This window comes from Teleopsis dalmanni, chromosome 2, assembly GCF_002237135.1.
Source record: "Teleopsis dalmanni isolate 2A chromosome 2, ASM223713v2, whole genome shotgun sequence".
NCBI lineage: Eukaryota > Metazoa > Arthropoda > Insecta > Diptera > Diopsidae > Teleopsis > Teleopsis dalmanni.
The window spans coordinates 192421405-192432113 of record NC_051847.1 but is presented as its reverse complement, the minus strand read 5'-3'; positions in this window follow the sequence as shown (position 1 = coordinate 192432113).

The window sequence follows — 10709 nt, the reverse complement described above, 5'->3', positions numbered from 1 at the left end:
ACGCCTTAAGTAATAAACCTTTTTAAAAAAAATTTTTTTTTTATGTTGGTACACTCTTTCTTGACATATGGTACAAATTTGAGCGTTATCTGTCAATTAGTTTGTTTACAGCACCTGTTAATGTGAGGCTACCTCAAGTGCATTTAGCGATTTTTACTATGGAAAATTCCTGTTGTAAGCGATTTTTTGACCAAACACGGCACCACTGTCATCGCTCAGGCACCATATTCGCCAGATCTGGAACCGTGCAACTTTTTCCTGTTCCCGAAACTCAAATTGGCCCTTCGTGGTAAGCGTTTAGAGTCAATTGAATCGGTTAAAGAGAATTCCCTGAAGGAACTAAAAGCCATACCTTCACGGGCCTACGAAAAGTGTATGGAAGATTGGGTTAAACGTTGGCATATGTGTATCGCTTCAGAAGGAGCATATTTTGAAGGAGATAAAGTAAATTAGGAATACAATATAAATTTGTGTGTTTTTTTTTATAAAATCCGAGTACTTTTTGAGCAGAAGGTATATCTCCTAAAAGAAATCTATAGAACTAAAATAAGAGTATGTTTAAAAAATTATTTTATTTTATTTAGTAAATAATATTTACTAATTTAATAAACAGTTCTAATACGTAATTTTTGCGTTCTACAATATTAATTCGGCATTTACTTTAATTACTATATTTTCAATAATTACTTTAAAACACATCTGTAAAAGAGCAAAACCCAAGTTCTTCACAGAATAGCCTATCTCATAAAAATTAGCACAAGGTTACTGAAAAATTTTCATATATCCAATTCACATGTTTTATTTGTAAGAACCATTTATGTATACTTTTAAAATCTATAACAAAATATTTTCACTATATTTAATAATGTCTTTCAGACATCTGCATCGTTACCAATAACAATTAAAATTTTATCTAACTAATTTACAACAAAGTTTGCACTTTATTGCAGATATCTTTTACGATACTGGGTATGTATAATAAGAAAACAATGACAAATAAAACAGAATTTCAAAATGAATTGAAGAAATATAAATACATATACATACATAGAGTACATATATATAGTATCTTATAAGTACACATTTTGATAATAGAAATAGAAAACACAATATGTAGAATACACGAATATAGAATAATATATATAAAATAATATAGACATAGAAATAATATATAGGTGTAACTGATAAATGATTTAGAAGTAAGATACTTATTTTTAAAAATTTGAAAAAGAAAAAAAGTGCATATCTAGTAGAAAGTAATAAACTATAGCAAATATAAAAAGAAAAATATTTGAATAAATTATATATATAATATAAAATTATCTTAGGTTTCGTATAATATAAGGCACATATTGTATTAAAATATATTGAACTCTTAAAAAACGACAAAAAACAAAACAAATGACACCAAATCTAATCAGTTAGAAAAATGAAAATATATAAATGAGTATAGATTGCGCTCTATATGAACCACTTAACCACAATCAAATCAAAATTGTAGCCATTTTGAAATGTAAACATCATATAACAACGAAATACTGTAGTTAGATACTTAAAATACAATAGATACGGGTGGCAATGTCACATGGTACACAAAAGTTATACAAGACGCGAGAGAACCAAACTTGACACTTTGAATGACCTTAAACTGGGGAATAAAGTCAAATGTATTGAATTCTCCCTAATAAAACTGAATAAAATTGTACAAGCAGAGAAATAAATACACAAATTAAATGCAAACAGAATCAACACAGCAATAACTCTTGGGAACCACATTAGGATTAAAAATGATACTCATAAAATTATGTAGATAGATCTCAATAGATAATAGCTTAACAGTATGTTTCGAAAAAATGTTGTGTAAGAAGTGCAAAGACAATAATTCAATGAATATTGATAAAAATATCTAAAGATGTAATAAAGTGGCAACATTCGAAAAAAGCGTGAAAGGGCAAGTATAATATTTCATTTGTTTATATTTTGTTAGTAGTGCCCTACTATCCACAGTTCTATACACAAACAAATGCACTCACCAAGGAAACCATATAAAATAACAATAACAAAAAACACTTGAACATTATCTATGCTTGTTAAACCTTAAAGAAAGACAATTTACTCGCCCATTACTAATCTTTAATGAATTTTGTTATAAATTTCATTTGAAAGTGTACTTTTAGTCTAGTTAATTTGATTTAATTGGATAAAAAATATATTATTAAAGAACTGAGCATTCGAATAGTACAAAAATAAATTAAAATAATTAAATTTACCTTTAGTGAAGCTTAAATATTATTTTAACTGAGTTATTGAAGGTTCACTTATAATCACTGTATAGATTAGAAGTTTATAATTTTATAGGTCCAATTAAATAAATTTTTGACTCTTAAGTTGGGTTTAATTTTAATTTAATAACTATATAGAGAATAGAGAATGTACGAGGTAATGTGTGATCTTTTATGCTCCTAACCTTCACTAACTGAACAGCAGACATCCAGCTTTTTGAATAAAATCTAGAAAGTGAACACTTGTAAACATATTAACATTCTAGCCAAAAAATCTTTTGTTAATTCAGTTTAAAGCCGAACAATAATAGTGAATGTGACTATATTCTCTTATTTATTATGATAGTCTTATTCGCTTTCAAGCAGGCAACACTCAAAACCCATATTGTTGCAATGATATGGCGCCATCTCAATTGACAAATTTTCTGAACTTCAATATCTAGTCTCCATATACCCATCTATCACCTCTCTATTTCTGATTACCTTATTTCTACAGCCACTAAACTCATCCACAGTATAACCTATTGCTTCTTATCTTACATGGTAGAGTAGCCACACTTTCTTTTTTTTACTCGGCTTCATTCTGGAAATGAAGTACCTCCACAAATGATTACAACATTAATTTAAACCCCCTAAACTCTCCCCTCACATTACCCTATTATATTACCTTATTCCTACCACTCGCAAACATTCTCCAATTCTAACCCATCGCCTTTTATTTAAAATAGTGAGGTGTACGTGTTGTGTTTCTTACTGGACTCTATTCCAGAAATAGAGTAACTCCACGAATGGTTACAACATTGATTCAACTCCCTTATACTCTCACTTTACCTTTTCCTTTCTGATTAGTTTCTTCTTAACACCCAAAATTCTTTTATCTAACATGGTAAGGTGGATGTGCTTTTTTTATTGACCTCCACTCCGGAAATGGAGTGATGACAACAATAACTTATTCTTCACATACCCTCCCCTAAATCTCTCTCTTTCATCGCAATGTGATAAGATGGTAAGGATGTGCTTTTTTTTATTAGATTCCACTCCCATTCCACTGGTTACAACTATAATTTCACCTAATCACCCTATACGCTTCCCTAATCGCTTCGTTTTTGCTAACCTTATTCCTGTCAACCTAAAACATATATTTCTAACCTTTCATAGCAATTCCCCTAATATCGTAGGATGGATAATGACTTCTTCACCTACTGGTTCCTTTTTTGTCTGGTCTATCCCCATTAATGGTTCCTCTAAAAATAACAACAATATAGCCATTATTTTTATGTTTATAAGGTATCAGTCTAAACAAGTGGAACTTTTATGTATAGTAGAGACTGTAGACTTTTTCTCCAACATTAGTGCTTAACATTTCAGTACAAAATCTGTCTAATTAGTTTCATAAACCATGCTAAAGGTTTGGCTTGCTCTGTTTTTAAAGCATAACAAGTAACACAAGGTGTGGAATCAGTTAAGTGAAAAAATGATAGACCAAAAAAAAAAAACTGTGGAAAAAGTTACAATTTACCAAATGGGCTTGTACACAGCTGTTCGAATTGCAACAACCCATAAAGTAATTTGTTTTAAAATTATTTTTGTCATTTCGTCAGTGGAAGATAAATTTAATTTTATACATTTTATACATTAAAATTTGTGTTAAATTAACAAAATGAACAGCAAGCAGTTGATTAGATTGCCGCTACGTTACTGTTACAATGCAAAACATTCATTCATTTATTCATTCACAAAGAGGAAAAAAAAGATAAAAATTAATTTCGATTTCTCAGTTGCGCCTCTAATGGATTTATATAATTTTAATGTCATTTGCGAAGATCAAAACTGAAGTTTATAATTTAAAAATTTAATTAAAAAACGAATGCATGAAAATTGACTATGAAATCTGTAGTATATAAGAAATTATATAAAATTAAATGAAAGTGTTAATAATTACTTTAATTAATTTGTTACTAAGAAATGCAGTTATTTATGTAAAACAAAATCAATTTCATACCAGATACAATGAATTGTTCAATATGCAATTCATAAATCACGATAGTAATAACTACCTACTATATCATCCATAAACTATAGCTTATATACTTACTTACTGCACTTGGCATGTGCATTATCTTTCCATACTTGACTATTATTTGAATCGATACACAAAAATAAAATTTAATTTAATTTCGTTCATGCAGAATGCACTCAAATTTTTAATTGGAATTATATTCGAAACAAACTGTAAAACGCAAATATCCAAACTAAAAAAAAATTTCTACGCTACATCATCTGTAATCGAAGCAACAAAAACTATAGACCGGCAACAAAGCATGCAACCTCATTCAATTTCACAAACCTTCTGCTCTGCAAATTGCTCTACGGCAACCAAACTTAAAGCCCCCTCAAAAATAAAATCTATTATGACAATGAAGGCAATAGCAAAGGTAAGTGCTCCGACTCCGGCTTCGGCTCTGGCAGAGGCGGTCGGAGTTGATAATGAAGCTTATGAGCGTGTCACAATTCAGTGAGCTGCAATGCTGTTGCTTTGTGTTATATGAGCTAAATGAAGTTGGATGGGATTGAATTATGCTGAGTTGAGCTTGCCGCTTTTCGTTAAAAATATCATAAATAGGCACATGGACTTGTAGAGGAAGTTTATCTAATGTATAGCTTCATTAAACTAAATTCTTTTTAATTTTTATAATTACAATAAAACTAAAAATAACTAAATTAGAATGTATGTAACAGTTATTATTGCATAAATTAGAAATTTGGTATTGCAAGAAACAGAAGTTGATAATGTCATATTAATAAAAACATAAATTAGAGAATAAAAAAGAAAACAAAACGTTCCAACAAGAGCCGGATCTAAGTCCTGGAGCCACTACCAAATACCGTTCACCACACACGTAATCGACTACACAAGCAAATCCCTGCGGGTTACAATAACAGCAATAACAAAGAAAGAACAACAAAATATTTTATCAACTCTAAAATATCAATAAAATTTAACTTAGAAATAACTACCAAATAATCGAACAACTGGAGTAAAAGATACACGAGACATATGGTGATACAGTGCCATAAAATGCATAAAGTTTTAAACTGATTTGAATGGGTGGCTCGAATATTTGTTTGTTATAGAAATTTACGAGCTAAACTACAGAACACACAAAATTATATTTTCAAAACGAAAAAGTACATAGTTTGTGTCAATCCTTAGTGCTTATCGATGAACATTGTTGTGTAGTATAGCTTTACTTGCTTACGCAAATGGTAATCATAAATTTCAGTACAGAAAAGTGACGCAAGAATAAAACACATTGTAAAGCCGTATATAGCTGCTTTTTAGCACGTTATTTTTTGTTAGGCAGTGTTGGACATTTTTTTAATGAAATTATTAAAATGGACTATTTTTTCTTATATGTGCACACATATTAAGTTTACAGTTCGAGTAGGCCAGACTTGTCTTAACAAACTAACTTGGCACATCAGTGTTCAACTCACTGGGGTACCTAAAATCAAGGACATTTTGAACTATGCAGGGTAGGATAGATAAGCTTAACAAGATAGGCAGTTTGTTTTCTAACATACATTCCTTTGATATTGGTACTGAGAATTAAACAAAAATATCTAAGTATAGCTAAGAAAAAATTTTGATAAAAAAAAGACAAATATTCCTGTCAGAATTCAAAATCAATATGATTGAAACTGAACAATAAATGTGCCACTGACAGCTCACTGCGTACTTGGAAGACACGCTATGAGATTCAATATACCTTATAACGAATTTTATCGTGGTTGTGGCTCTAAGGAGGAGGTGAATTCGTGCTTTATCTTTTTTGTCCATGCTAATCTTTAGTCAATAGAAAAAATGTGCCTTTAGGCAAATTTAATTACTGTTCTGATACAAGTTTATTCTGTAAAATTAGAAACTTTGCTAAAGAAAATTACCATTTCATACAAATATAAAACAACTCAAATATTATTTATCATTATTAATATTTTATCAAAGCATTTTGATTAGATTCAATTTACTTCACATCTATTTCTTTCAACTTTACAATACTTCATTTAATAAGATTACCCATCGAAATTATGGAATTCCTATAGTACAACCCGGGTAACTATAACAGTAAGATTCACATAACACGATATCTTTGTCTTCATACAATGGAATTTCGGGCATTCACATAACGATATCTTCGTATTCATACAATTAGATTTCGGGTATTCACACAACGGGATTTCGAATATTCACATAATGGGATCTTATGCAAAACGACTATATCATGCATATAGTCGGCATATAAAGTAACATACAACCAAAAAGATATATTATACTATAGAGGTGATAACCAATATTATAATTAATTTCACCAGTTATTCTACAAAAATTAAACCCACATCAAAGTCATCAGGGTGCGCCCCTGATCTTATATAGAAATTTTCGTAATTTCTGAATTTAACTCTCTATTTTACTATAAAATATTAACTGAATATAAAATTAAGGTTAATTAAGTTCAAAATTTAACTTTAATCTCTATTGCAAATATTAGTTTTTTTATGGTTTTTGTAATCTTCTTTCATATCTCCCCTCACCACAAGCAACCTAATCTATTCCGATAAAAAAGTTTAGTCATTGCATGAGCAAAATTTGATTTTTATAACGAAATTTAAACAAATGCATTGTGTTTTTATCGATAAGATATTAATTTTCATTTTTATTTATTTATTAATTTTTTTTTTTTTGTTTTATATATGAGTGATCAATTTTATGAAGCATAGAGAAAATTACTCACAACTTCCTCTGTTGGAAATGCTGTGGAATTTTTGAAAACATTTAAAAACATTATTTTGGTCCAAAACATGGGTGCATTAATGATGTTCACTAGACAGACGCATTCTGATCATTGCAACTGATCATTGTACACTACCAACTTTATGTAAATATTTATATGTTTTGTATGGTATATATATATGTGTGTGTACTTATATATGTTGATATATATTTAATTATTGGAGTAAATTGGTTGGTTGTAGTTAGTATTGAATTCAACTGTGGCAACGTCATCGGGTGATCGCACTGTTACAATACTCAACCAAGCAGAACTCCCAGAAAACATCAGAAACAACAGCACACCACAATAATGGCAGTCGAACCAACAGATGCATGAGGTTCGGGTATTGTTGTTTTATGGATGGATACAAGTTGAAATAAACACAAAAATGTAAAAAATATGGAAAAATTTATAATGTTCAAGTTTTGAGAGAGACAAGTGCGCAGCGAAGCAGTACCGAATACCGAACTAAAGCGTGCGGTGGAGGGTGCGCAAAGCTAATGGTTGTACATGTTAATTATTTATTTTTATGCAATATTATGAAAAAGCGAAACTATACAAAATTTAAGATTTTACAAAAATCGATTTTATATTATTAAAATGTTTAATGTATTTCAATTTCTTTTTTATAACTCATTTCAGTCAGTCAAAAGATAATGAATTTTTAGTTATTTTATATATTTATATTAATATACATTAGTGAAATCAGCAACGCTGTAGCTTACCTTGCCATTGACGTTAGCCAAAATTTTTGCCTCCCTAGACACGCCCACACCATCAGCCGATGTAGCACGTGTTGAGGGTGAAGTTGCATAAACAAATAGTGGCAAAGAATTGAAATTTCGCAAAATTCCGCCACAATCCTTGAAACGGCGACAGAGTAGCACCTTTTTATTAACTGCTCCAGTCGTTGAAGTGTTCGTATTGTCCTCCACTTCTGTTAACTGAACGTTCTTTTCGTCTAGTCCATTTGGCTTAGGTGTATATTGCATTGAATGCTTAGTTTTTGCGTCACATTGTGTTCCATTATCAGTTATAGTTGGAGTAGCTAAATTTGTTGTTATTGTTTCCACTATTTGGTGCCCTTGTGACTGCGTTTGTTGGTTTATTGCATCTGCGCCAGCTGTTGCCATGACACTCTTTAATTCTTTTCATGAAGCCACTATAAAATTGATTTTACTGTTTTCCTTTGTTTTTCGGTATTGTGGACGGCTACTTTTGACTGTCGCATATTGTTAACATGCGGTACATATACCTTTGCATCGAAAATATTTAATACATTTCTTACAAATATCATGCAAAAACTATTTATAAACTTTTTTTAATCATTTGAAAAATATTTATTTATGTAATTTTTCTTTTGCGTTCCGTATACCGTACCGATTTTTGCAAACTGATAACTTTTCTTCTTTCTAATTTCGCAAATTGGGAGTCAACCAAAATTGGTTAGAAAAGTAGACGTGAAAGATTAGCGACACAAAGAGACGTGAAAAAACGCGATTTTTTTTGTTAAGCGAAATTTATTTAGCATATTTTTCTAAAATATGCAATATATATATTAACGACTTAATAATTTATTATTGTAGAATGCTTAGGTTGCATTTCCAAACACTTTTTACAACAAATATAAGCGTACAACTAATGACAGTTTAAAGCAATCCCAAAACAGAAAGGAGATAGTTATATAAAGTGTATAACAGTCTCAAAAATATGCCTCTCACTCATACCCTTTATTATAACACTTAAGTGCAACGCATTCACAATTGTTGGCTTATGTTCACAATAAAAATCACATAATAATCAGATGTGATAGATAAGTTCCCATACATACTTGTAGTCATATTAGAATCTCTAAAGCAAGTACCATCTATACTGCTATCTAAATTGTGCTCTTACACTATAAATCACTATACGCTATTTAAGCAGTTAATGACTGCCCTAATATTCACGTATATAACAAAAAATATATATTATACATATTAATATATATAAACTCCAGAAAAATAAAATGTATTTCAATAAATAAAAGATATAATAAATATTCCAAATGATATATTTAGCCCTATAATGGAACCCTCAAGGTGCAAGAAACAGAGGACGCCCCAAGATGACATGGTATAGAAGCGTTAATAAGGAAACAAATAAAACATTTAATGAGTAAAGGCACATTGCTTGAAGCCGATATTTGGTATAATGGTATGGTATAATAGTATATTACCATTGCTTTCGTTAAAGCATTTCATTTGATTTAAGTCGCTTATGAAATTTAATTAACCATACAAAGAGCTTTCGTGCCTCTTTACATTAGTTAAGAAAAATGCCAAGGAAATTACAATATAAATGTATAATGCAATATTGCGATATATTTTTTTCAAACAGGACATTATAGAAATTTGACATATATAACACATGAAACAAAATGTAAATAAAAAACAAAAAGTGTGGTACAAATTTTTTAAGTTTGTTTTCTATAAGTAAAATATATAATTGCTATATAAAAATATATGAATGAGTTTATATATCAAATATACGTTTGATATTATTATACAATATCACATTATTTTAAAATAAATATTCTTTTCATTTGGATATCAACTGAAATGTAAGCAAACAAGAGCTTTCCTAAAACTTTCTGATACATAAAAGCTCTTTCACATGCAGAAATGTCAATAGAAACTCCCAAATCTTAATTTGATTAACATAAATTGATTTAACTGCAGTAGAAACAAGTTATAATATAAAATACAATATAGAAATTATTTTTTTTTATTTAAGCCAAATGATCAATATAAAACAAATATGAGATATTTTTAATTTTTGCTTAAAAACGATCTTGTATTTTCTGCGTAAACTGCTTTTCTCAAGGAAAAAAAGCAATGTTAACATAATGCAGTGATTTAATAAATGCATGCAAAATATTTAGCAAAACTTCAAGACTAACATTTTAACAATTTAGTGTGCTAAATAGAAATCATGAAGAAGCATATATATATATATATATATATACTGATGTTTGATAAAATTGGTAAATGTGATTTTAACTAAAACATTTTTAAAACTTTCATAAACGGAATGAATCACTCAAACGATTTTATTCCTACTAACCGTTTTCTTTAAAAAAAGAAATGTTTTTTAAATTTCATATGTATTTTTATTTTAATTTCAATCTACTTATTACTGTGGATATTTTTATTTATATATGACAACAATGTGTGTAGACTAATTCAGACTTTATGCAGGGGATTTGGGATGATCGACTGTTTTGTAATTTTACTTGATACATATATCACGTAAGATATATATGCTTATCTACTAAGTTTACGTCGAAATATCACAATTGGACAGATTCTTTCTTTTCAACGTACTTCGGCTATCATATATAATATATGGCAACATATGACAACTGATGGCTGAATAATTCAGGCTCAAGACTAAAGCATTAATTTAACCTTTACAAGTGTCAAACCTTACTAGTACATTATTGTTAGTATATTGTACTGTCGAGTTAATTCTCGATGCTGTTTATTGTTATAATCAATATATAATATAATGAATTATGTGATTTTGACAGTTAACATACATTTACATATAAAAT